Source organism: Pogona vitticeps, chromosome 2 (genome assembly GCF_051106095.1).
Source record: "Pogona vitticeps strain Pit_001003342236 chromosome 2, PviZW2.1, whole genome shotgun sequence".
In the NCBI taxonomy this organism is placed as follows: domain Eukaryota; kingdom Metazoa; phylum Chordata; class Lepidosauria; order Squamata; family Agamidae; genus Pogona; species Pogona vitticeps.
In genome coordinates this window covers 179,967,917-179,995,152 of record NC_135784.1, presented here as the reverse complement: position 1 = coordinate 179,995,152, position 27,236 = coordinate 179,967,917, and the positions used below count along the sequence as shown (strand labels likewise).

General features: G+C 42.0%; 1 protein-coding gene across 3 annotated transcripts in view; it reads right to left on the bottom strand.

The window, feature by feature from the left end:
• Positions 1 to 27,236, bottom strand: part of GPR173 (G protein-coupled receptor 173) — a 35,274-nt gene that overhangs the window by 6,208 nt on the left and 1,830 nt on the right. The window contains exon 1 of one of the 3 annotated variants that reach the window (XM_072991475.2): positions 25,534 to 25,641. The exons of 1 other annotated variant lie outside the window; for it this stretch is intronic. The gene's annotated coding sequence lies outside the window, so the exon portion shown is untranslated. Of the gene's footprint in view, positions 1 to 13,482; positions 13,623 to 25,533; positions 25,642 to 27,236 lie in introns of those variants that run through there. One more of the 3 variants, XM_072991476.2, reaches the window with a different exon arrangement.

Below are 27,236 nucleotides of genomic sequence, written 5' to 3'. Positions count from 1 at the left end.
TGAAATTAGTAAGTACAAATAAAGTGGCTACACTGGCATCATCGTATGCATATCACCTAAAGTCTTAAAATATGGACAAAAGACTAGAGAGAAAAAGAAAACTTGATAGAAATAGGGTCAGAATTCTAAATGCAACTTTTCATCAACTTTCACAAAAGAACAAAATAACCAGTATAATACTGATTGCAAAATAGAGGCGATGAAAAAGAGAAGAAGAAAAATTGGGAATTCTTTCATGATATCCAAGAAATCAAAGGTAAATTTAAATCAAGATTGGGGATCCTGAAAAGACCAACATGGGCATATATTACCTGATCAGGACAAAATAAAGGGAAGATGCAATCTGTATTGTATGAAGAACTATATAAATGTAAGTATGATAGATTCTTTCAAAGATGACTCTCTTGAGGAGAAGCCAGCTAGTTTAAGGTAACCAGATGAAAAGGAAGCTAAATCTTTTAAAAAAGGAACTCAGGAAGTCAGAGCATTGGTCCACCTATCTCACTACTGTTGACATGGACTTGCAAGTGTCTCTCCAGGAGCTCAGTTCAAAGTGTTTTTCAGGTCTACCTGGAAATTATGTGGATTGTGTTGCATAGTTTTTAATTTCTAGTGAAGTTCTCCTTTCTGCTACACAGAAGAAGTACAGAGATCCACAGAAGAGAATAACCACAAGTTCCCCAAAGTCCACTCCTCTCTTATTAACTGACACTTAAAGTTTCTATAACTCACTCTGAGACATGTGTAGGAGTAAGAAAAAAAACATGTCTTTACTTACAGTTACTTGAAATTACAGGCTTATTAATGCTGCTTTATTTACTGCACATAATACTTTGCAACTAATCAAACAGATCAATAGCAAACAAACAACAATGCTTCTAACCGAGGAAAGGGAGGAAAGCATTCAATGGAGAGCCAGGGCTATCTTTGAATTCAGAAGCTAAAGGGAAAGTTTGATTAGTGCTGGATAGATAATCACCGCAGTCCAGAAAATTCCTTCTCAGTCACTCATACCGCAGACAACATGCGAAATTGCAAATAAAACTCCAACATATTGAACCTGGGATCTTCTGTATGCAAAGCAGACGTGCAGCCCCTGAGCTACAACCCTGCTCCAGTCAGTCAAATATTATTGAAAAAGTCTACGGACCATTTCATCAGCCATTCACCATATACAAAAACATTATCAAATTTTATAAACTTACAAAGAATCAGCTCTTACATGAAAAAAGGAAATTGGATCACATGTATCTCATATATAAACCAAATACTCAGAATTCTATCAATCAGGTCCTCAATCTAAGATAAGGTAAAGGTTCCCCTTGACAATTTTTGTCCAGTCGTGTTCGACTCTAGGGGGCGGTGCTCATCCCCGTTTCCAAGCCATAGAGCCAGCGTTTGTCCGAAGACAATCTTCCGTGGTCACATGGCCAGTGCGACTTAGACACTGAACGCTGTTACCTTCCCACCGAAGTGGTCCCTATTTATCTACTTGCATTTGCATGCTTTCGAACCGCTAGGTTGGCGGGAGCTGGGACAAGCGACGGGCGCTCACTCCGTCGTGTGGATTCGATCTTACGACTGCTTGGTCTTCTGACCCTGCAGCACAGGCTTCTGCGGTTTAGCCCGCAGCGCCACCACGTCCCTTTCAATCTAAGATAAAGTACTCTTAATCCCATAAAGCCTTGATTTAAAATCCTTCTAGAACTCTGCTATATAATTAAAAAAATCACTTCTTTTCATCCTCTTTCTTTTTCAGGGAGGCTGCCTTGACCGCATAAAGAGCAACCCTCTGGGTTATGACCATGCGGGAGCCACACAACAAGTATATCTTCAGTGGGTGCAAGTAAAGTCAGAACAGTTAAAGGACGCTGACTCCAACTATATGAAAGAAACTGCTCTGATTTTACTTGTACCCACTAAAGATATAATGCAGAAACATGGAAAATATGGACTTCTTGGGATGGGTAAGTTGCATTCTTACTCAAAAAAATTATTTGGAATTCCAAGGCATTCCAGGGGCTCTGCCTTTTTCACCTGTGCCTTAAAATGTGGACATACAGGTTGCAAGGCCTCGTTGCCCTTTAAACCTGCCACTCCAGAATGGGAAATTCCAAAATGTGTGCTATGAAAACCTTGTGAGTATCGCATAAGAAAGAAATAACTGAATCATTAAATCATTAATGTGATGCTTGTGAGCCCAGAGAGCCCCTTGACAGATGAGACTTCCTGCACAAATCTGTGCATGATTCACTGCTCCAGCCAGCCACCATCGGGGGGCTAGTAATCCTGCTTTCTTCCTCCTCCAGAGATGATTAGACCATTAAATCATTTTCATACAGAGGTGCAACAAGTGACCTAGACCAGTGGTTCTTAACGTGGACGATAATGCCCCCCAGGGGGTGATTTCATTTTTCAGGGGGGCAGTAGAACGAAAAGGGGCGGTGTGGGGGCGCTGGAGCAAGCCAAACCTGTGAAGATGGTGTGACAAACCCAGACCTACTGGAGGATGCCACACTTTCACTAAGCTGCCACCAACCATTCCCTGTAAGAAGTCACACAGACCAGGGATGGATTTTTTAACAAATAAAAGAACAAGGTTTATTCACATAACACACAGGGAAAATAAAAGGATCAAATGAATAAGATACAGTAACGTGGCTTAGTCTCAATCATACATACACTAGTTTGGTTCACACAGAACGCATTTAACTAAAGCACAGACCCTAAACCTATCAGTTCTGGCTAACCCTACAGACACCTGAACCTATCAGGTTGGTACTGACTGACACACAGTAGTACCCTGTCTGACACACAGACTCCCACTCAAGCTTCTGCTCTCAGCTCAGCTCCAGCTTCTCTTCACACAAGCTCCACATATATATACAGTACAGCCCCTCCTCCTGATGTCCCGCCTTCCACTCCCCATAGGATGGAACTTTCCCTCCAACCCATGACAGACAGGTAACATCAGTGCTGTATGTAACACCTCCCCTCTTTATAAGTTGTTTTGTAGGGGGAAAGCTAAAGTGCTTTTCTCCAAAAAACAACCTGGATCCAAAACATACAAAAACAGTTATACAATACAATACCATACTTACTTATACTTACACTCTATTAGGCATTTAAACATTTACCATTTACAATACATCAAGTTACCTTTATTCATACAAACCAGGCATGTTTAATAAACAAGTACATTTAACCTTTTGTCACCAAAATATATACATAGTCCATGTTTCTTTCGCCGTCTTCATTCTTCAGGTCTTCTTGACAAGGCGTCAGCAACACAGTTCACTGACCCTCTGACCACCTTCACTTCAAAGTCATAGTCTTGCAGGTTTAAAGCCCACCTCATAAGTTTACTATTGTGGGTTTTCATTGTCTTTAACCATTGCAGTGGTGAATGGTCAGTGCACAGAATAAAATGTCTTCCCCAGATGTAAGGCTTGGCCTTCTGGATCGCGTAGACTATGGCCAGGCACTCCTTTTCCACGGTTGCCAAATGTCTCTCACCTTTCTGGAGTTTCCTACTCAGGTAGGACACTGGATGCTGGTCACCATTCTCATCCTCCTGGCAAAGAACTGCTCCTACCCCACTGTTAGACGCATCGGTGTAGATGATGAACTCCCGATCGAAGTCTGGAGCACGCAGCACTGGATAATTGATGAGCGCCTGCTTCAACCTCTGGAACGCCTCCTCACAGTCGCTGGTCCACGGGATGCGGTCATCAGCCTTCTTCCTCGTCAGATCGGTCAGCGGAGCCGCAATCTCGCTAAACCTCGGGATGAACTTTCTGTAGTAGCCCACCAACCCAAGAAATGATTTGACTTTTCTCTTGGTGTTGGGTCTAGGCCAATCACGAACTGCTTCTATCTTGGCCTCTAGGGGTTTTATCACTCCTCCCCCTACTATGTGACCCAAGTATTTTATTTCTGGGCTACCCAGCTGCAGTTTGCTCTCTTTGCAGGGCCTAGGCCAAAGCACTCCCTCCCCTGGGTTAAAGTGCCTCTCCTTGCCTTCCTGGTCATCCCAAGCTTTCTTTCTGACCTTTTGAGCTTGCAGGGTCTCTGCTGCTAGCTCTAGGTTTCTCTTTAGGTCATTCCTTAAAGAGTCTATATATGTCACAACATCTTGTGGGTCATCCTGGGTGATCTGCTCCCAATTTTGTTTGATCAAATCAAGGGGCCCTTTCACCCTTCTCCCAAATAAAAGTTCAAACGGACTGAACCCGGTACTGGCTTGTGGCACTGATCGATAAGCAAACAAAAGGGATTGCAGCTTCTGGTCCCAATTGTTTGGATTCTCTGCCAAGTAAGCCCTAATCATGCGCATCAGAGTCCCATTGAACTTCTCCGTTAACCCGTTACTTTCAGGGTGATAGGCAGTGGTTTCCTTGTGTTTAATCCCACAGATTTGCCATAAGCGTTTCATGAGCTTCGATGTGAACGATGCGCCCAAATCTGTGATTATTTCTGAGGCAAATCCCATCCTGGACATATACCCCACCAAGGCATCTGCCACTGTGTTAGTTTCAATGTTAGTCAAGGGTATGGCTTCAGGGTACCTTGTGGCATGGTCCACAATGGTGAGAATGAACCTGTTCCCCCTCTTTGTGGCCTTGGGCAAAGGTCCCACAATATCCACCCCTATGCATTTGAACGGAGTGTCAATCACAGGCAAAGGGCACAACTTTGCTTTGGTCCTGCCTCTGACACACATCACATTGTTTACAGAACTCTTTGATCTGCTTCCCTATTTCAGGCCAGTAAAAATTCTGTGTGATTCTCTCCTGTGTTTTGTTCACCCCTAAGTGCGCAGCAAACATGTCAGAGTGCCCCCTTTGTAAGATCATGGGGCGATACTTTTCAGGTACCACTAGCTGACTTCTGATCCCATCTCCCCCTTTTGAGATATTCCTCAGGGTCTTTCTATATAAAATCCCCTTTTTCTCTAGAAATCTCACTGGGGTTTCAGGTGTTAGCTGGGCGTCTGTCACCTGTTCAAAACACTTTTGGAGAGTGGCGTCTGCCTTTTGCTCTTGGCCAAATCGGCTGTCCGTGGTCAAGGTTTCCACCACAGCCTCTGAACTCCCCTCTGCTTCCGTCTCGGGCTCATCAGTACCCCCCTGAACTGTCCCCGTGGTGGCTTGTGAGCGTGTAATCACTAGCACCCATTTCACATGTTCAGCCAGGTCATTTCCCACGAGCACGGCTGCTGGCAGAGTCGATGAAATCGCTAGCCGCCAAACTCCCCTCCAGCCTTGAAAGTTCACAGGTACCTCCGCTACTGGTAGTGAGATCACCTGCCCCTCAATCCCTGCCACCTTCATGCTCTCATTTGGGATTATATATTCCCTAGGAATAATATCTGGATGGCACAGGGTCACCTGGGAACAAGTATCCCTTAACCCCCGATACTGATGGTCAAGTATTCCTACGTCCACCCCTGCTGTTTCAAACAACTGTGAATCTGTTCTCACAAGTAAGCAGCGCCTGACCTCCACAAGAGGACCATTTTCCTCAGCCTGATCAGCAGATGTAACTGTTCCAGATTGAGTAGCCATGGCAACAGGCTCCCTCAGTGACAAGGAGCTTTGCTCTTTCTGGACACAGAACACAGCTTTTGGCTTGGTTCCACTCGAATCATGAGGCACATTTCCTTTTAACTGCTTTAATTTCTCACACTCTGAGATTAGATGGCCCTTTCCTTGACAGAAATAACATTTTCTGGTGTATTTTGAGTCTTTCTCATCTTGTTTTGGTTTTCCCTCCAAAATCTGAGGTCTTGGTTTCGTGTCTGAGGGCTTCCCTTCACCATGGGTCCCTCCCCCTTGCTGGTTTCTTCCTGGTCCCTGAGAGTACTTGCTGTAGGTCTCTTTAGGTTTACCCATCGATTTTCCCTCACCTAAGGGCTTTCTTATTTGGGAAATAAAATCTGCGATTTCGGCCGCTTCGGCCACAGATTTCGGTTTCCTTTCCCTCACCTGGAACTTCAGTTCCCCATGCAGGACTGAGTAAAATTGTTCCAGCGCTATCAGGTCTTTGAGCTGCTGGTAGGTCTCTGTCCCCTCCTGAGATAGCCATTTCTCTAGCAGCCTCACCAGTTGGGCCCCCACCTGGGTAAAAGTCTGCTCTGGTTTCTTGGTGAGTGACCTGAATCTTTGCCTCAGCTGTTCCGCATTTATCCCATGTCTGGCAAACACCAGTTTTTTAAACTCTGCAAAATCTTTCATCAGTTCCTCTGGCATCTCTGCATAGACTTCTGCCAGGCTGCCACTGATTAAAGATCGCATGATGGTCATCTTCTCAGTTTCCCTTACTGAGAAGTCCACAAACGCTCTTTCCACTAAGGAAAAGAACACCTCAGGGCAATCTCCCTTGTGGTATACAGGGAATTTCTTCAGGTCAGTTTTAGACAATTGGCCTCCCTCAGAATCCCTATTGTTATTATTGTTCTGATTCATCAGTTCCAATTTTCTTAACTCAAATGCCATTTTCTCTCTCTCCAAGTCCATTTCAAATTGTCTTTGTTTTTCCCTTTCCCTCATTCTTTCTCTCTCTAATCTTTCTTCTCTTTCCATTCTCTCTATTTCAAATTGCCTCATCCTCAGTTCATGCTGTTGGACTATGAGCATTTTTCTGAGTTCTGGGTTCTGTTCTCCCGTGCTGTCCTCCTGCACTGAGCCAAATTCATCCTCAGAACCTTGGTCTACCTAGGGTTCCCTCGCTTCACCCATTTCTGCCATTTGGCTTCGAGTCAAGGGCATAATCCCCCCCCAGAACAGGCTGCTTTCAAAAGTCAAGCCTCAAAATAAAGTGACCACTTTTTTCTTTTGCCTCAGAACCAGCTTTCTATAGATTGCTGCTGTTCTTCAGCACTAACTTGCAACTGTTGCAAGCCAGAGTCTACCCCCCTCTGCTAGGCCTCTCAGCAGACAGGCTAGATCACTGCTACTTCACTCAGTTTTGCCTCAGCTTTTTCCCGCCAAAACGGGTCGCCTCAGAGCTCCCTAATCTAGTCCCCCAGCACGTTCTTCTACTAGCCTACCTCCCCGTGAGGTAAGCCTAGAAGATTACCTACGCGCTCTCAGATTGTCCCTGACTAGACCCCCCTTGCTCTGGGCACACTTGCCAAGGCTTTGCTGGACCACTGGACAACTGGACCAGTCGTATCCCACACGCTGGACACCAATCAATGTGACAAACCCAGACCTACTGGAGGATGCCACACTTTCACTAAGCTGCCACCAACCATTCCCTGTAAGAAGTCACACAGACCAGGGATGGATTTTTTAACAAATAAAAGAACAAGGTTTATTCACATAACACACAGGGAAAATAAAAGGATCAAATGAATAAGATACAGTAACGTGGCTTAGTCTCAATCATACATACACTAGTTTGGTTCACACAGAACGCATTTAACTAAAGCACAGACCCTGAACCTATCAGTTCTGGCTAACCCTACAGACACCTGAACCTATCAGGTTGGTACTGACTGACACACAGTAGTACCCTGTCTGACACACAGACTCCCACTCAAGCTTCTGCTCTCAGCTCAGCTCCAGCTTCTCTTCACACAAGCTCCACATATATATACAGTACAGCCCCTCCTCCTGATGTCCCGCCTTCCACTCCCCATAGGATGGAACTTTCCCTCCAACCCATGACAGACAGGTAACATCAGTGCTGTATGTAACAGATGGCTGCAGCCTTTTTACAATGTGCATGAATATATATTTTCCTCCAATCTTAATTTAGTTTCAGAGTTTTAAAATTCGCTTGGAACTAAATCATTAAATGTTACTTTTGGGGGGCATTTCATTTTCTTGGAATTGAATTTTGTTTTCAGGGGTCATTGCATTTAAGCGTCTTAAATAAATAAATAAATAAATAAATAAATAAATAAATAAATAAATAAATAAATAAATAAGATACCATCACCGCGGGGAGGGGGGCGATGATAACTTCCTCAATGGCTCAAGGGGGCGTTTCTTTCAAAAAGGTTAAGAACCACTGACCTAGACCATAAAGGATGCTGACTCCAGCTATATGAATGAAACTGCTGGGACTTTACTTGCACCCACTGAAGACATAATGCCCTGCAAAGTGACTCATACAGGAACATGGAAAATAGGTACTTCTCATGATGGGTAAATTGCATTTTTATTCAAAAAAATAATCTGGGAGGTGGGTGGGGGACACACCTGGGCATACCACCAATGGAAACAGCTGTCCCAGAAGTACAGTGGTGCCTCGCAAGAGGAGCACTTCGTTTAATGACGAAATTGCATAACGAAGAAGAACGATGTTTCCTATGGGGTTATTTCACTTTGTGATGATCGGTTCCCTGCTTCGCTAACCGATTATCACAAAATGACGATTTTTGCACAGGTGATCGGCGGTTTCAAAATGGCCGCCGGGTTAAAAAAAATGGCCACCCACTGTTTTCTGGGACGGATTCCTCACTGCACGGGCAGCGAAAATGACCGCGCTATGGAGGATCTTCACTGGACTGTGAGTTTCAAGCCCATAGGAATGCATTAATTGGGTTTTAATGCATTTCTATGGGCTCTTTAATTTTGCTTTACGATGTTTTCATTCTACAGCGATTTCGCTGGAACGAATTAACATTGTAATGCGAGGCACCACTGTACCTGTACTTTTGAGGGCAGCCTTGATCAGGGTTGTCATCGAGTCCTGATCTGTTCCCTTTGCAACTATTATTTGTGTGTGGGACCACTAAATAAATGAAATCCATTCATGCATTTAATATCAAGTCTTGTCCTTAAGATACAGAGCAGGAGTGTTCCTTTAATTCAGAAAAAGCCTTCCCATCTATCAAAAGTGTGGGAAATGATGGCCAACAGGAGGTGAAAGAGCAAGATGTCAGGAAAGACATTAGATCCTGAATTGGAAACATATCTGACAAACGTCCATGGTCCCTACTCCCAATCGTATTGTTATATATTGTCCAGAGTGGTTCTAGTTTTATCAGAACCTGTGTAGGTTCTAGAACAATGATCCCCCAGAGTAACCAGATCTAACAAAGGGAAGCAGGGCTCCTAAGCTTTTGAGAATTGTTGAGAAGAGAGCATTTTGGCAATGAGACATAGTGCTGCTCCTTAACATAAATTTCTTCTACAGAAATATTAAGCATACAGGACTCTTGTATCTTTTACATTTGGTTGTTCCAGATGCTTCAGTTTCTTCTGGAACTTTCGGACTCTCTGTCATTTAAACCAGTGGTTCTCAAACTGGGGTCCCCAGATGTTCTTGGACTGCAACTCCCAGAAATCCTGGCCAGCACAGCAAGTGGTGAAGGCTTCTGGGAATTGCAGTCCAAGAACATCTGGGGACCCCAGTTTGAGAACCGCTGATTTAAATAATAACTGACCAAATGAAAATATTATTTAATTCATTCTGAAAGTCCAGTGGATTTTGGAATAACAAAACAGAAATAAAGATCTATTTCCAACAGTGCTGAAATCCTCTAATTTAAAAATCAACAAAAATCACTAAAGCATCAAGGACAGATTCTGATGAGTTTCTGCATTATAAATCCAAAAACATTCATGACTCCTGGAGGACTGAGTATGTTTCAAAGAAACCACAATCTGAGAAGTGGGGGAGCTTTTGAATTAAAACCTGTTTTTTCAAAAAAAAAAGTGGCTGATTCTTTGAAAGACTTCTGGCCACATGTCAGCAAATCAGAAAATCTTTAAATTTTTGGTTGCAAGAGGAGATGTTTGTGCTACAACAGAGAGTAAAATTTTATGAATCTAAATGACAAAATGTGCTCTCTAAGGTTGTATGGAGAAATGTTATATTCCAAAAAAGATTCTGACAGCCACGATTCAAAGCCTTTGTACTATTAGCCCTTGTTAACACAACAGAAATGTATCTATTTTTCTTTGTCAGCTGCCAGAAAACATAATAGTTTCACATTCCACTCTATATGTTTGCACACCCACCCATTTGTACAAATAGGTTCGCACACGGAAAAAACTTTGGACTTGGAAATGTGATAATATCTTTTAGCCTGGATGAATGAACCTGCTATTGAAGTGGCCAGTTGGTAAAAAGGACAGTGTTGTATTCTTAAATGTTTAATAAAACCATTGTGTAAAAGAAGAACTTTGGCCTTGTTCTGTTAAAGCTACAGGAGCCTTGTTAACATAAGCATCACCCTCTAGTTCCAAGTTTACGATTGCTGAGACCCAAACAGATTTGAGTCTACTGCACTTCATCAAAAAGAAAATTTGAAAGTCACCTCTTGGATGCACACTTTAAGGTAGTGAGGAATTTGAGTAGGTGAGGGAAGCTGAGAACAATATCAGCAGGAGGCTCGGCTCCATTATGGATCTAAAGTTGTGAAAGTGTCACTCACAGCAGAATAGTCAACACTGAAACACACAAATTAATTGTTGCAGAACTGATAATTCCAGTGTTTATGTGAATGGAAAGTATTGGTACCTATGGTGGCAGCAGTAGTGGAATGTAACACTGGCAGAAGATCTTTCATAGCTAATGACAGTGGCACTTGCCCTAACTCTTGTTATATTGTGCAGAAGAAGGCAATGCTTTTGAAATATTTTCTATCTCAAAAACTCTATGATAAGACAATGAAAAAAAAACAACATAAGAGATATGGTAGCACTTGGTGTGAGAAAACCAAAGTGGACAGGAACAGGACCTTTTCAACTATATACAGTAATTACAAAATGTTTTACTCTGGAAATGACAAAGTCGGAATAAACAGTGTGGTTTTAATAGGGAGGTAAAAAGTAGAATGAGCACTTAGGGGCTATAACAGGAAGTTATATCAAGCAGACGTTATACAAAGCCTATCGGCATAGACACCATAGAACTTTATGCCCCAACAATAAACACTGAAGAAGAAACTGAAAGGTTTTATGCAAATCTTAAGAAGGAAACTGATCACCAAAACAGGATGTGCCAATAACTGTGGGTGACTGGATCGCAAAATTAGGACAGAAGGCAAACCAAATATTTTTGGAGAATTTGTCCCAGGAATCAGAAATGAAACTGGAATGGATTCAGATGGAGAAGGAAGGAAATAAGTGGAAAGAAAACTCAATAATTGAAGATGAGTAGATGACGCAATGTACTCAGCAGAAAACTTCAATGACTTAAAATTACTACTGAGGAAAGTTAAAGGAGAAAGTGCAAAAGCAGGATTACAGCTCCATATTAAGAAGACAAACATAATGACTGCAGAAGAATTAAACCACTTTGACACTGTAAATAAAGAAACTGAAACTGTTAAAGATTTTCTATGTCTTGGCTCAATCATGAGTCCAAATGGAGACAGCAGCCAAGACATTGAAAAACTGAGACTTGGAAGAGCGGCTATGATGCAACTGGAAAATAACTTTAAGGTTATGGATATGTTACTGGAAATCAAGGCCAAGATCATCCATACAAACAATCAGAGATGTGGACAAGTCTTTGGGTCAGAGTCCTAAGCCTGACTCCAAGTCTTTGGTACCAAGTCCCAAGTCCAAGTCCCTGTTAAAAACAAGCTTTTTCCCCAGAAAAAAAAGGAAGGGGGTGGGTGGATTCCAAAGTCCAAGTTGTTAGGGGAAAAAATCGAGTTGAGTTTACTAGTGTGATTTAAGTCCAACTTGACAGCGGGTCCCATGACTCGAGTTCCCATCCTTGCAGTTTCTGTTTACTATGTTTGCATGTGAAAGCTGAATGATGAGCAAAGCTAATGGGGGGGGGGGGAAGGAATCAACTAATTTGAAATGTGATGTTGGAGGAATGTTTTGCAGAGATCTCAAAAAAGACAAACACGTGGTTCTAGATCAAATCAAGACTTAACTCTCTCTAGAAGCAAAAAATGACTAAGCTGAAGGGATCATATTCTAGGCATATAATGAGAAGGCAAGACTCACTGGAAAAGACAGTAGAGCTAAGAAAAGTGGAAGGCAGTAGGAAAAGAGGGAGATCTTATATACCATGTACTTTTTAAAAAAAGTCTTGAGTTGCAGCACATCCCCAAACTCAAACCACACAACCATTTCCCAAGATAAGGCCCAGGAAAAATAATTAGTTTATCAGTTTATGTATGTGTTATATAGCTTTTACTGTTTTTTAACCTGTCAGACCATGTAACAGTTTTGCCAGTCAACACATCAGTAGGGCACAATATATAGAACCGTCTTAATCTTAAGCATCTTAATCACAGTATAGCAAGTCACAGGGCTGCCCAGAAGGCTTACAGGGCATGGGGCAGATGCACTGGTAGAGGACCCAGTACTTTTTCCTATGCAGTTTTACACATATGGAGAACTCTGGTACCTAGTATAGCAGGGCAGGGACCTGTCCAAGAACTGTGGGTGGGTGGATGGATGGGGATTCCTTTGCAGGGGCCTAAGATAAGTTGGTTGAGTGACTCCTGCCTCTGAACTGCACTGTTCAATCATAGCCATGCAGTCTTCTCACCTCAATTATTTCCCTCATTGCTTTTAAAGAGCAGGTTGACAGCTCCAAGCCCTGTTTTTCCTCACAGTTTTCTTTTGACATTGAAAGGATAATTGGTTGATTTTTGTTCAGGCACAAAATCCGGTCGTCCCAAAGGATACTGGGGAAAAAGTCTGAGTAAAACTCTCAACACATGAGTGATCCATAAAAATGAGGGGCAACTGGCAACCTTTGCCAGAGAGAGCCTCACAAAACCATAACAATGTGGACCCACGTTAAACACTATTTTTAAAATACAATGTTTACAAACTGGTCTTCATGGATAATCAGTGGCATTGTCCATTTGGTATAAGCAAGTGAATGTGACTTCTATAAAATTGGTTATATTAAATTAGCATTGTCAAAATACATTCAATAATTGTATTTTAATTGTTGTAAGCCGCCCAGAGACCTTTGGGTAGAGTGGGCGGCATATAAGTTAAACAAACAAACAAACAAACAAAATAATATGGTTCTTATTCACTACATACAATTCAGCCAAGGCAATGGGCTGATCTCTGTTTGCAGCCTGTCTTTTGCCTACATAAAGGGGAACAACTGGAAAGTGATACCTTGAACACCTCTCTTCCTAAGATCTGTAACCTCCCTCTTGTCATTCAGTCTGCCCAGAGAAACAGCTGCTACTTCTGTCCAAATTTCTTGCTTCTTCCCCAGTAAATTTCTACTTATGAATTAATTACTCCAGGATTATACACCTGCTTTTTCTTTATAGGTACACATTAAAAGCATACTGTACAATGCAGGTAACATAGGATATCTGATCAGCATCTCAAGTGTTCTGTGTTTGTATTGTATCATGTTTCTGAAATAGCTCCCTTTGATTCTGAAATGACAACTTTTTAGCTGTCAGACAAACCCTTCTCAAACAAGGACTACCCCTATAACTGGAGGCAGTGCTGAACATGTCTTTTTCCAATAATCATTTATTTAATCACCACTATCATCACTCACTGGTTTTTGAATGCTTACCAGTGTTGAAGCTGGCTAGACAGCTGAGATACTGGCTGGAGTTCGATTTCCCACTATGCCTCCTGAGAGAAGAGCCAGCCTGCATGGCCTTGGGTAAGCTGCACAGTCCCAAGATGCCTCCGGAAGAAAGGAACTGTAAACCACTTCTGAGTATTCTCTACCTAGAAAATCCCGGAAGGGGTCACCATCAGTCAGAATTGACTTGACAACATATTTGTTGTTGTAGAAACAAAACAAGATTATACCAAAATAAGATGTTGGTTCCTACTCCTTAAGCTGGCTAGGTAGCTCAATGGTTTAGATATCTGTTGAGCCAGAGATTGGAAGTTTGATTCCCCGTGTATCTCCTGTGAGTAGAGCCATCCTGTGTGGCCTTGGGCAACTGCACAGTCCCAGGAGGGGCCCCAGAAGAAAGGAACTCTAAACCATTTCTGAGTACTCTTTACCTGGAAAATCCCGAAAAGGGTTGCTATGTCAGAATTGACCTGATGGCGCATTGTTGTTATTGTTGTTATTCTACATCCTAAGCATAACTGGGCACCTTCTGGGCCTCCAAAGATTGGCCAGTAGAGATGGACACAAACCATGGTTTGGCAGTTTGGCCTAGCAGTCCCTGCACAGGTATTCTGTGGGTGCGTGCGCTTCCCTCCTGTGGGTGATCACTCACTCACCAGTAGCAGCATGCTTCCCTTTTCCTCCTTCTCGGGTGACCGCCCACTCAGAGGCAGCGCTGTGGACTTCCATTCCCCCCTCCTTGTCTGAGTGGGCGGCTGCCTGAGGAATCAGGGCAGAGAAGCCTGTGGTGCTGCCTCTGAGTGGGTGATTGCCTGAGGAGGACGAGAGGAAAGCATGGGGATCTATGGATCACCTGTGTGGGCACTATGCCAAACCACCTCTACCATTCAGTATAGCTAGTGAGTCAAAGATTATGGGAGCTGAAGTTCAGCAGTATCTAGAGAGCCACAAATTGTCTGTATCCTGTACTAAGGGGATGCCCTGCATACCCCACAAGACCTATGGTAGTGTAATTTTTTAAAAACAAATGTTAAACCTAAAACAAGCACCCCCTCAGCAACTACGGTTATGAAAACAAACAAAAAAAACAGGGGTAAAAATCTTTTGTTAAAAAAAATACCCTTCGGCAGACAGAGTATATTGGTTTTAGACTATGACTGACAGCCGCTGAGGAGAGAAGTTCAGGATGTTGGTTGAAAATTGTGTTTTCATCATCCCCACCCCCTCCCCTCCCAGATCTAAAACCATTACAAGCTTCTTGCTCCAGCCTGACAGGAGCTCTGAATGTGATGTTTATATGTTTTCCACACAAATGTATTGCCCTTTCTCCACAAGCACATTAATTATTTCATTCTCAGAACAATCCTGTGAGGCAGATTAGGCTGAGGAGACCTAACTGAGCCTCCTGGGACATCTCCTCTGCTCAATAAAGCTGCTGTCACATGCTGTGTGGTCTCTCTCTCTCTCTCTCTCTCTCTCTCTCTCTCACTCACTCACTCACTCATTCATTCCCACAAACCTTATGATGGGAGAAGGCTATGAGGCCATGATAAGTTATACCAGCTAAAGTTCCTTTTTATATGGCTATTAAATTTGTACGAGACTTTTAACGTAACCAGTTGCACCCTTCCATATGGACAAGCTGCACACCCACTTTGTGTGTATTCTGAGTGTGTCAGAAGAGTGTATACACACACCAAATGCCTCCTCACAAAGTCGGAAGCTGGCCCAATCAGATTCCCACCTTGTGTGGGGGAGTTATACATGTATATGAAGCCAGTGTGGGCATGCGGCCCTTTCTGAGGTACACGAAATGAGCATACTATGTGATCATGAGGCCCTGTGACATCCCCCAATGATGTAAAATGTGGGAGGGGGTGTCACCTGAATCCCCCTTCTGTCAATAGACCTTGACTTCAAGGAACCTTTTCCTAGAATATTAGTATAGGCATTTTTTTCTTTATACCAGCATTCATATATCCTCCTAATTTGCGCAATTCAAGCAACAATATGCTCAGGTGCAGGGTTAGCCCTATTACTGGGCAACATGAAGTAGTCATTTTAGGCAGCAGATGCTGGGAGGCAGGAACAGAAAGGACCAGTGTGGGAAATCTAGACCTAATGTCCCCTTGCTTCCTGCCATCAAGTGTGGGTGAGGATGCTATCCTATCATCACTACTGAAGAGAGATCAAGCTGCCAGCCGTTGGGCTTTGGTATATTGAATGAGAAGGGGGTGTCTTTTCTTTTCTTTTCGTCTCAGTCAGCAACATGTCCTGGGACAGACCTCGAGAAGATGAAAACACACGCCTGCTGTGACCCCAGCAAGGTGGCAGAGTCCAGTGCTCACAGGCGTTGCCAAACAGACTTCGCTGTGTCATGCAGTTCCCTCAGCCTGACTCATCTGAGTAGATGTTCAATTAGTCATGCACACACGTTCTTCTTGCCCACCCTTGCTCCCCACAGGAGAAACAGCAGGTAAATACAGATGTCATTTACTAAATGGGAACATACCACACTCCACATTTTAACCGTTTAGTAAAGCAATCATCTGACCCCATGTTGTCAAGGGGCAGGAGAACCTTTACCACCACAGTCCTCTCCCAGATGTCGAGATGTGCTCAGCACTTAACACACATTGGTCAGAATCGTATTGATGTTTGCATCAGGTCTGTGCAACTTGCTTTAGCTAATTGAAGATGATTGTGGCAAAATTGTAATTAGTTGCTGCAAGTTATGCAGACTTTACACAAACACCAACATGATTCTGGTCAGAAGCACAAAAATCTTTAGCTTAGGATGCTGTGTTTAAAGCTCAATAGGTTGCCACAACTGACACATCATCATCATCATCATCATCATCATCATCATCATCATCATCATCATCATCATCATCATCATCATCATCATAAAAAACACATTGTGGCACTTTAAAGACCAACTACCACAACATCTTTTTTTGCTTTTGTTTTGTGTTTTTTGAAATGCTTGCACAGACTAATATGGCTACAATTCTGAAAACAAACTGCCTCAATTTTTCTACTTTTGCTGTTGTGCTTTTTAACAGTAGCCCAACATAAAGAAATAAAGCAGTGAGTTTTCTCCCTCTTTCTCCAAGACAATGATACATTATTGAGAAATATATTGCTTTACTTCTTTGTATCAAGCTGATATTGACTGCTGATTGAAGCCTTTTACAGCAAGCATGTGATTTTCTCTTTACGACAACTTAACTGAACAGCAGTTTGTTTCTGGGCACCATTCAAAGTGCTGGTCATGACCTATAAGGAACCAAGCTGTTTGTAAGATCATATTCAGTCAGACAAACCTGTCCAGGTTTTAAGATCTTCAGCAGACGGTAGCATTTCTCTTGATCCCACTACAATCAGAGGTTCACTTGATGGAAAAACACAAAAGAGCTTTGAGAATCTGGAACTCCCAAAGAGAAGAAGCCAAGCTGGCTCTCTCTGTTATACTTCCACTGGGAAGCGCATGGTCTCTAGCAGCCTTCTGTAGCCTGATGCCCTCCATGTTTGTTGGGCTATCACTCTCAGAATCCTTCAGGCAGCACAAACTGATCTACAGGGTGTCATGGTCCAGAATGACTTCTATGCAAGGAAAGACATTCTACAGGTGAAGCTTCTGCATTCCCAAAGCATTATGGCAGAAAATACTGCATGTGGTAGAATTTTCCTCTACAGTATATCTAACTTGTAAGGGTACAGAAGTCCTGTCAGAGGAGAGAGAATTCAGTAAGCATTCAGCTGTCTCCCACTGTGCAAGCTATTATGGCTTGTGTTCATTTCTTCTTTGGGAACCCTTCTCAGTTGCCACGGCCATTAGACATTAGTTTTAGCAGAGTAGTTTCAGTTGTAGCAGTCATGCAAAACTGCACATGCACACATACCAGCAATTGGAAATTTGCCAGGCAGCATCTTTGTGAACCAGCCAGAGGACTCTGACTTTTGCTGCTGAAATGTATTAAATAAATGTACACGTTAAGGTATGCAAGGAAGGTCTATTTGGGCCAATCATATTATCTCAGCCTAACTTGACTGACAGGGTTTTTGGGAGGCAAAAGCAGTTACAGAAGAGCCATGTATTTTACATGGAAGGTTGGATAGAAATGCAATAAGCAAACAAATGACATGCTAATACTTTTCTGAAACTGACACTTTTTGTTTAACGTACCTTGGTTGTTTCCTAACAAGTTAATGTGAATTTTAGTTTCCTAACAAGTTAATGTGTCTTTTAAGCTGCATGAAGAGCTTCTCCGTAACCAAAATGTGAGATTAAAAAACTGAATAAAATTGTACAGTACTGTATACAAAACATGTTCCACATTTTTTTAAAAAAGACAAAATACTCTACTACCTCATGAAGAGATGCGCGCTGAGGTAAAGAATTCTGCCTTAAATACTGAAGGTTGTCATCCTGTGCATATATAGATCTGGGCTTAATTGTGCTCAGTAGGACTTACTTCTAACTAAGAACATTCACTGGGTAAACTTGCAGCATAGACTGGAGTAGAAATGTAGAATAGTACGTCCTGCTCTAGATTGAAGACTAATGCAACAAACTTCTGCTTTTTTTTTTAATGGAACATGTCACCGACAGAGGATTTCCACTCAAAGCAAATGCTAACTTTAGGAGAAGGATTTTCTTAACAACTACAACATGGGAAGGGTGCCTGCCCTGATCCTATTAATTAGCACAAAATTCCTTCTCTGTTAATGTAGCTTCCAATCTTTTAAAACTGCAGTTAGAGACAAAGATGTTCCTGGTTTTCAGAAGCTTACCCCAGTCAATCCACTCAGTCTATTTGATCTGTTTAAGAGGCTTTAAAGAATGTGCTGTCAAAATGAAGCAATGCGAATTACTGTAGTACTAAAACTTTCTTTTAAGTTACAAGGGGGCAAAGAGAAGAGATACACCTTTACTTTAGTGCAAGTATATATACAGTGGTGCCTCGCTAGACAGTTACCCCGCATGACAGTTTTTTCGCTAGACATTGACTTTTTGCAATCGCTATAGCGATTCGCAAAACAGTGATTCCTATGGGGGAATTTCGCTGGACAATGTTTGGTCCCTGCTTCGCAAACCGATTTTCGCTAGACATCGATTTTGACAGCTCCCTCCTTGCTCGCAAAACAGGTGTTTTCGGGACCTAAGCTTCGCAAGATAGCAATTTAAACAGCTAATCGGCGGTTCGCAAAGCGGCTTTCCTATGGCCAATCTTCACTAGACAACGATGATTCTTCCCCATTGGAACACATTAAACAGGTTTCAATGCATTCCAATGGGGAAATGCTTTTCACTAGACGATGATTTCGCTAAACAGCGATTTCAGTGGAACGGATTATCATCGTCTAGCGAGGCACCACTGTATACAGAAGGCAATGCATCACTTCATTTACACTGACTACCCATCCAGATAGTAAATACTGTACTACAATGAATTTCAGTTGCAGCTATTGCATAAGTAAGACTTGGGTTGTAATATATATTACATACTAGCAAACTGTGTTGAAGCCAGTGCTGCAGAGGCTACATGACAGAATAAATTAACATTGTACGCAGAGAATAGGCTTCAGTGGTGTATCAAAGTGGGAAAGTGGAGTTTCAAGCAGTGATTTTTCCCTGGTGAGAACAGGGGTGTTACAAGTACACGGGATTGTCCTTTTTTTTAATTTCAAGTCTGTTCTGTCCAAGAAGGTGAGGAAATAACAGCTTGATCTGGCAAGATGCACAGTAGGAGCCTCCCAGATTAATGCCTTAGTTTGGATGAGTAAGTGAGATGAATAAATCAAGGTTGACTAGGGACTAAAAGAGCAATAGATACCCCATTGGTGTTTTCCTGTAGGACTTCTGTGTCCTTAAGGGTTGTCTGGCTTGCAGAAAGGCTGCTGTGGGATGGGAGGGGTAATAGGAACAATCACTAAAAAGTGAGAAGGAAGATGGAACACCAGATGGTTCCATGTTACTGAACCTGGGCAGCTTTAATTTCAGCATTAAATCTGGATGGGAAACCAGTTCCATGTAGGTGGAGGGTATATGTCTAATAAATATTTCCCAAACAAAAGAGACATTAGAAATCCATGCTGTGTTGAGTCCAACTTAATAATGGGATGCCGAGAGTCAGCTGTTCTGGATCAGTCTAAGATTCCCCTGCCTTAACGTTCAGCGGTTGTTGTTGGTTTTTTTTTAATGTCTCTGTTCCTCAAGGTAGTGTGGCACATTTTTGAAATCTATAGTTTGTTGCATGCAGCAATACAAACTCACATTATTGCATATTCCCAGGGTCAGAAACTGGAGATTGTTAGGATTTCCACAAGTTTGAATGTTGCTGTCAGCAGTGCTTCTTGCTATGTTGTACTCTCAGGTATCGTGTATGTAGTAAACTATTCCCCATTACTGCTAACAAACCAGTGAAAAGAGGACTAGTGACTTAAACCAGGATCAGCTCCTCATCAACATGCTAGCTTGGGCTCTGTAATGCCTGTATCTTCCTTTGCTTATCTTCTGCCCATGTTCATCTGAGTCACAAACGTTGCCTATCCATGAGTAGACAACTGAGTGAGCAAACTAGGCAAACTGGAGAGTAGGAGATTGAAGGGTCAGAATTACTACTATTGCAAAATAATATATCTCAATTTCCCCTCTAAACTGTTTTGGAAAACCTACATATGTGCTGGAGAAAAAGTCTGAACATCATTTAAGACAAATTGTCTCCTGGATCCAGTGCATCATCCTCCATGACCATCATCTCAGACACAGGGGTCAGATGAGCCTCCTGATGAGCCCAATCTGTCATAGTTCTCCTCCAGAGTGCAGGGCAGAGAAAGGGAAGGCCCTCTTCTTTGGAGGAGAAGGTCAAGGAGGCAAAGCATGGAAGGGAAGGATAAAGCAGACAGCAATGAGATGCAGAGGGTGTTATAGGTCACTATTGAGTGTTTCACCTCTTTCATACTATTCTGCACTCTTCTAAGCTTGAGATCCAATGGGGGATGCTTACCGTCCTGTTAGTGTTTTCCCAGGCATTATTCTGCCTCTGATGCAGAGGACTCGAAGATTCCTGAGAAGGAATTACAAGTAAAACGAACTGCAAGGGAAGCGGATTGGGAGAATAGGGAGAAATGAGTTACTATGTTCTGTTACTGCATTAAGGGTTTTATTAAGTGGCCTTCTGACTTAGAAACTTGTGCCTCTCCACCCCTATAAACAGAAAAACAGACTGTGGCTTATTGTGATAGAAGGAGCTATAGTTGCCAACAAAAATGCATACTGATGAAATCTTTTCTCTGATGGGTACAATTTCTGCCAGATAAAGCTCAAATAAATTCTGAAAGGATAAAGAGATGTGTTCTATCAGAGAAAACAAGGTTGCTTTTTGTATATGTGCCGTTATAAGTACAGTGCCCACTAGAACAAGGTTTTCAGTTCCTTTCACTCACTTTGATGGGAAAACCACTGTTTTCAAGGAAATAATTCAGAAAAACTTGCGCACACACAAAACGATGCCATCCAGTTGATCGTACAATTGTATGTGTGCGCTGGGCACCACAGGCGTGGTGCTGATGTTATAGGTTTCCTATCACTGCTCTCCAAAAGAGCAGTGATGTTGCTGAGTTGTGTCTGAGGATACAAAAACTAAAAAAGCTCCAATCACTCTGTGGGGAGGGCGGCAGGATTCACTTATCCTAGTCTGGCCTTTGCCATATATATATATATATATATATATATATATATATATATATATATATATATATATATATATATATATATATATATATATATATATATATATATATGTGTGTGTGTGTGTGTGTGTGTGTGTGTGTGTGTGTGTGTGTGTGTGTGTGTGTGTGTGTGTGTGTGTGTGTGTGTGTGTGTGTGTGTGTGTGTGTTCTGTGCTGTCAAGTCAGAAATAACTTATAGCGACCCTAATAGGGCTTTCAAGGTAAGCAAGATATTTAAGGAGTGGTTTTACCAGTTCTACTCTCCCAGTGAGTTTCCATGGCCAAGTGGAGATTCAAACTCTGTTCTCCAGAAGTTCTAGTCCTTCGCTGTATCCTCTACAGCAGTGGTCCCCAACCTTGGGCCTCCAGATGTTCTTGGACTTCAACTCCCAGAAATCCTGGCCAGCAGAGGTGGTGGCGAAGGCTTCTGGGAGTTGTAGTTCAATAACATTTGGAGGCCCAACGTTGAGGACCACTGCACTACAGGACACTCAGAATCTTTAGCCTTTGGTGTAGTTGTTAGGAAAAGTGGTCCCTTACCTCAAGAAGTGGTAACTTCTACAGGCAAGTGCAGGAGAAGAGTGAAGGGGTAGGGAGCTAACTTTTCAGATTTCCTTCCCTCAGCCATAACAAAAGCCTTCAGGCAATTACCCCTTGGTGTTCAGGACGGGAGCCTGATTAGGGTGCTCTAGCTTCAGCAGCAGGCTTGACCGGTTCAATGATCTACCCGTCACTGGAGCCCCTCAGCCTACGTCTGCACAGGACTACCTGTTTTGGGGGCCTGCCAAAGTGTTTCGAAGCTCAGAAGTCCAGCCAACCACCCAATTCCCAGTGTCATTGATCCTGATGCTGGATTTTGATTCTTCAACAATGAGAAACACAACATATTCATGCAATTCTGCACGTTAATAACTTATGGTTGCTGTTGAATACCATTGTTTCCTCACAAATACATAAACATGCACATTCTCGCCAGAGGATACGTTCATTAACAGAGAAAGAAAGATGTGGGACATCTCTGTGTCAGGCTTCCTCAACCTGGTCCTGTTCAGATGTGTTGAATTCCACCTCCATCACCTGCAAGCAGCAATTGGCCTTGCTGGATACAGGTGGTGTGAGGTGAAGTCAAACACCTGAGGGTCTTAGACTGGAGAAGACTACTCTGTACAAATACAAACCTACTCAGAACCGCCTAGGTCTTTCGTACACTCAGTTGCAACTGTTGTGTACCTACACACATAAAAACACAAATGCACACCCACGACAAAGCTACTTATTTATTCTCTCTCACACACAAGTATGCACACACAAGTAGCAAATATACATCTGAAGATTTTTTTTCCTTTGCCCTACAAAGACCAGGACAACATGATTTTTGTTTACTACAAGTCCCAGATACAAGCTAAAATTCTGGCTTTTATACAACCTTTTAAGAGGACACTGTCTTCTTTTTCTTATGGCTCTCTTACTAAGGAATTCAGAGCATTTCAATTCAAAAAAAAGGTAACTACTCCAACTTCTTATCACACTCCACAGGTGATGTCAGACTTTTCCTCCTTGCCATCACTTTCCAGTTGGGTAATTCAATTAAAGACCAGTTGTTGACTAGCAGAAACCAATTCCATTTCAGGAAAAAAAGCACTTAGAAAAGAAGTATGAAGTGACTTTACATTGGCTGAGATCCTGTTGCTGAGTGTAGTAAGTTGCAAGTATAGTTAGGCGTATTGAATCAGTGGGGATTTGATTAGTAAACTCCTCTATAAGTTCCCTTTATTCAGTGGTCTTACTCAAGGTGTGACTTACTATACCAAACAATAGGATTTCAGTCAATCAACTGTTCCAGTCTTTTCATGGGTATGGGCAGATTATCTTCCACCATCCTGCTACCTGAGATCTTCTACACTGGTAATATCTGGCTTGCTTGGCTACAGAACTTTGGCCCTCCCTTTCCATCTGGGGAGAATCCATACTTCTTGAGATTTGGGGTCTAACTCATTATTGTAACTGAAAAGGGTACATAATTAGTCAACTCATTAGACTAATAACTCTCAAGATAGAAGTTTGTTTTAATATGTTTTTTCCTTCTCTCTCTTGCAACATGGCTTGGCTCATTTTGCAAGTACCTTCTTTGGGGTGGACTAGATTCCTGATCAGTCAGGGTTTGCCATGAGAGTCTATTGTCACAGCTACCACTCTTTTTACATAGTCCATATGCCTTGTAGGTTAGCACTTGGGGAGGGGAGCAGTTCTACAACCTGCATTTAACTTAGTTGCTGATTCCTAGAGTATTGTAGATGTTCCCTTCTGTGTGTCCTTGACTATCATGTTATTTGCTAAAATTCCAGTTGAGCATCTGAGAACTTCAATATTCAGGTTAGGCTTACCAGATTTGATTTGGAAAAAGCACTATCAGCATGGGGAATCATATGGGTGAGGGACAAGGGGCTGTGTCAAAGCTCCAGGAATACCAGATGCTGCCTATTATGGTAACTAGAAAGTGAGTTACTCTGCTGCTGCCATTGGTCAGTGACACTTGCATAAATACAACTTATAACATGCATACAGAGAAACTCAATAGCATACTTTCTCATGGGCATTCATAGTCATAATTAAACACACACACACACACACACTGGCAACACTCATAACATCAATGAGTCATTTATCTTCTCTGTTCCATGTCTGTAAAAATGGGCACATGATGTATCAAACAGCAAATACAAAAATAGCCATATGATCTATTCATACAAGCCAAGTTCTAGGCTAGGTGATACCTTTATTGACTCATTAAAAAGTTACAAATAAAACAAGCTTTTGCTTTACTTTTCTTAAAACAACAACAACTCTATACTGTAGAGCTCTTCATCAGACAACAATGGGATAAAACATCAGGTTCAATCAGAAAGGCCAGAATTTGTGCCAGATGTGATGGCATGACTCAGGCAAGTCACGCTAACAGGGAGGCAAAATGGGAGTTTTACACTGCACATGAGATAAATGTAACAAAAATATGCCAGCTTACTATAAAAGTTTGAGGCCCTGGATAGGGTGATGGGCAGAGAGGAGGACAGCTAAGCCAAGCTTTTGTCTTCAGTGAGATGGAAAGCCTGTACATTGGTATCTTTCTCACATGTACAAAATTCCATTTTGCCTTCCTGGCTGCCTGCATGAGCTGTGACCATCGTTCCTGACCCAATTTTGTGATTTTCTGCTTGAACCCCAAGTGTTATACCAGCTTTGCCTGATACAGAGTTGTGTAGAACTCAAAAGTTCACGTTATTTTAGTAACCCAATAAAGGTATTGCCTAAACCAGGATTCTGGATTATGTTTTAAGACAGGTTTGCATTGACATACCATACTTTTTGGAGCACAAAATTCTCTCTCTTTCTCTCTCTCTCTTCACAACTGGTTATTCCACTGATGCTCATAATCTGATTCATTTGTGCATACCGATGCCCAATGTTACTGGCAGATAATATCAGTCTACTGATTAATTCACAATAGCACAATTATAGTTACGAAATGGTAAGTAGAGCTGAAGAGGAGAAAGTTCTGTAACATCTTAAAAACTCATGTGATGATACAGTGATGTGGCAGTTCACGTGATCCATAAGTGAACAAAGAGAAACAAATGTGACTTATGACCAAACCACACACCACTCCATTGATCATATTCACTCAAAAAATACCAACACACTCAATGTGCAAATGCACCCTTGAACACACAAAAGCTGGCATGCATGCATGTACCAAGAATGAAATTCAAAACGTACCTACTAGAGACAAGATCTCATAGAAATCAGAGGTATTTTTAAATAATCAGATTTACGTAGGATAACATGCATACGATACACATTAGTAATTATCCTTCTGTATGTCTCTATCCATTATATTACCACACATATACATCCTTGGTGGTTAACACTTACAGTGAAACTCACCTAAACTGATTAATATTCATTCATCTACTAATCTACTACATCACATAAAAACTCACCCTAATGTTCTCACTCCAGTTTTCACACATATAAATACTCAGGCTCATTATCTGTCAAATAAAGGCAACAGATCAAAGAGACCTAGTGGGATTAGGGACCTCTTAGCTTTACAGGTATCAACTAATTTACTCCAGGAAATTCTACTGATTGACCTCAGTGGCTTGAAATGCTTAAGTTACTACAGGCTTACAACTAGTTCATTTACTTCTGTTTTGTGTTTGTTCACGCACGCATACACACAGCCCTAGAAAATTGTGCCTGTTGTTTCAGTTGATTTAACCTGTGATTCATAATTGACACTGTCATGTCTCTTATGGTAGAGTCCTCTTCAGAGGATGACCTGGCACGCCCTGAGTTAACTGTTCCAAAAGTATAGACACTTTCAGCAGATCTAGGAAACCTAGGCCTACAGGAGAAACAGCATCCATTTTTTTCTCACAGGCTATGAAGATCTGCCTCCACAGCACAGACACCTTAAGTTGTAGATCCTGTCAGTCACTGGGCAAAGAAATGTCTGCCTAAGGAATGAAGACTCCTGCGGAGTAAAGTGTTATTTGGAAGTGAGACTTTCCTCCTGAGTAAATCTTTCCTCAGGTGACTCTGATAGTTCTCTGAAACAGTGCCTTGGGTGGGGCTCTGAATTACCAGGCTTAAAAGAGGTTCTATTTTCTGGCTACTTTTTACCTGTGTGGGGCTGGACCTTTGAACTATGTTCAAACCTTGCTTTTGATACTGCTTCCTTTCTGGTTTCCAAATTCTCTTTCTTTGCCCCACCTGAAGGAGGGTGCAAGTCCTGATTTACAAGAAGCAGAGTACCGTAGACAGGAACCAACATCCTCAGGGGCAGCTTGAGAACATTTATTTACCTCACAATCAGCCAAAGAAACTTAATTGACTGAAGTAGTTTTACTACTGATTTACTAGTGATTTATTCAGCCTTCCCAGAAAGTCCATTAAAGATACTAACCTATAATTAATATGTTTACTATCATATCTTTCTCATATGTTTCCTTCTACAGTACATTTGGCTTCAGGGCTTTCACTAACTTTTGTAAAGCTTTCCTGTGTACATGACCAGATAAGTGCCCATTTATAAGAGTAAAATAAGGAAATACTAATTGTTGACATTTTCTCAACTACACCATCTCCTATAGAAATCCAAATGATTCCCTATAGATTTGTTCCCAAATGATCACTGCTAGTACAAAGTTGAATGCAAACAATTCAGATTCCTCATTCCAATGGAATTACCTCTGACATTATACCTGATTTACATTGGGGTGCTAATAATTCTTTTTCTCCAAGAAAGTGAATCCATTTACACAGTATATTGCTCAGTGATAGGGATTTAGAACCAAAAGGCTCCAACTGGAATACCATGAATTTGCTGCTAAATTACACCAAGGCACCTAGTTAAAGAGAGAGGAGGAATCAGACCCACACCATGAATTTCTCAAATTTAGAGTAGATGCACCTTTTTTTAAACTGAACTCCCTCTCCAGTGCAACTAAGTGCTATCCCACAGCTCCCACACAACCTAGAAAAGGCCTGATGAGTTGTAACAAAGGGCCCCCACACTCCTCTGCTTATTGCCTGCTCCATCTTTCTGTATCCCACTGGACCTTGTGTTTTGATTTTCAAATTTCAGTAGTGAGAAGGCATATAATAAAACTAGATGCTCTGTTGGATGCTAAGCTGCTAACAAAACTGCTTCAGCTTTTCAGGAAGGATCATGCTTTCCTCCTATATGATGTTTCTTGCATGGTCAATTTTGGGGTGGTGTAGTAACTGTGTTGCTCGAGCACCAGCTTTGCAAAAGATTTTTCTCCACCACTTCCCACATCTTCAAAGAAGGAAGCACGACCACAGAGCAGCCATCCAGTGGAGGGTTCAGAAGCAACAGGGTGGATCAGACAAAAGGAGCTAGCAGGCAGCAAGAAGGTGGGGTTGGTAGAGCTCTTGCAAAATGGAAATAAGACTCCCACACCCAGCTGGGTCATGAG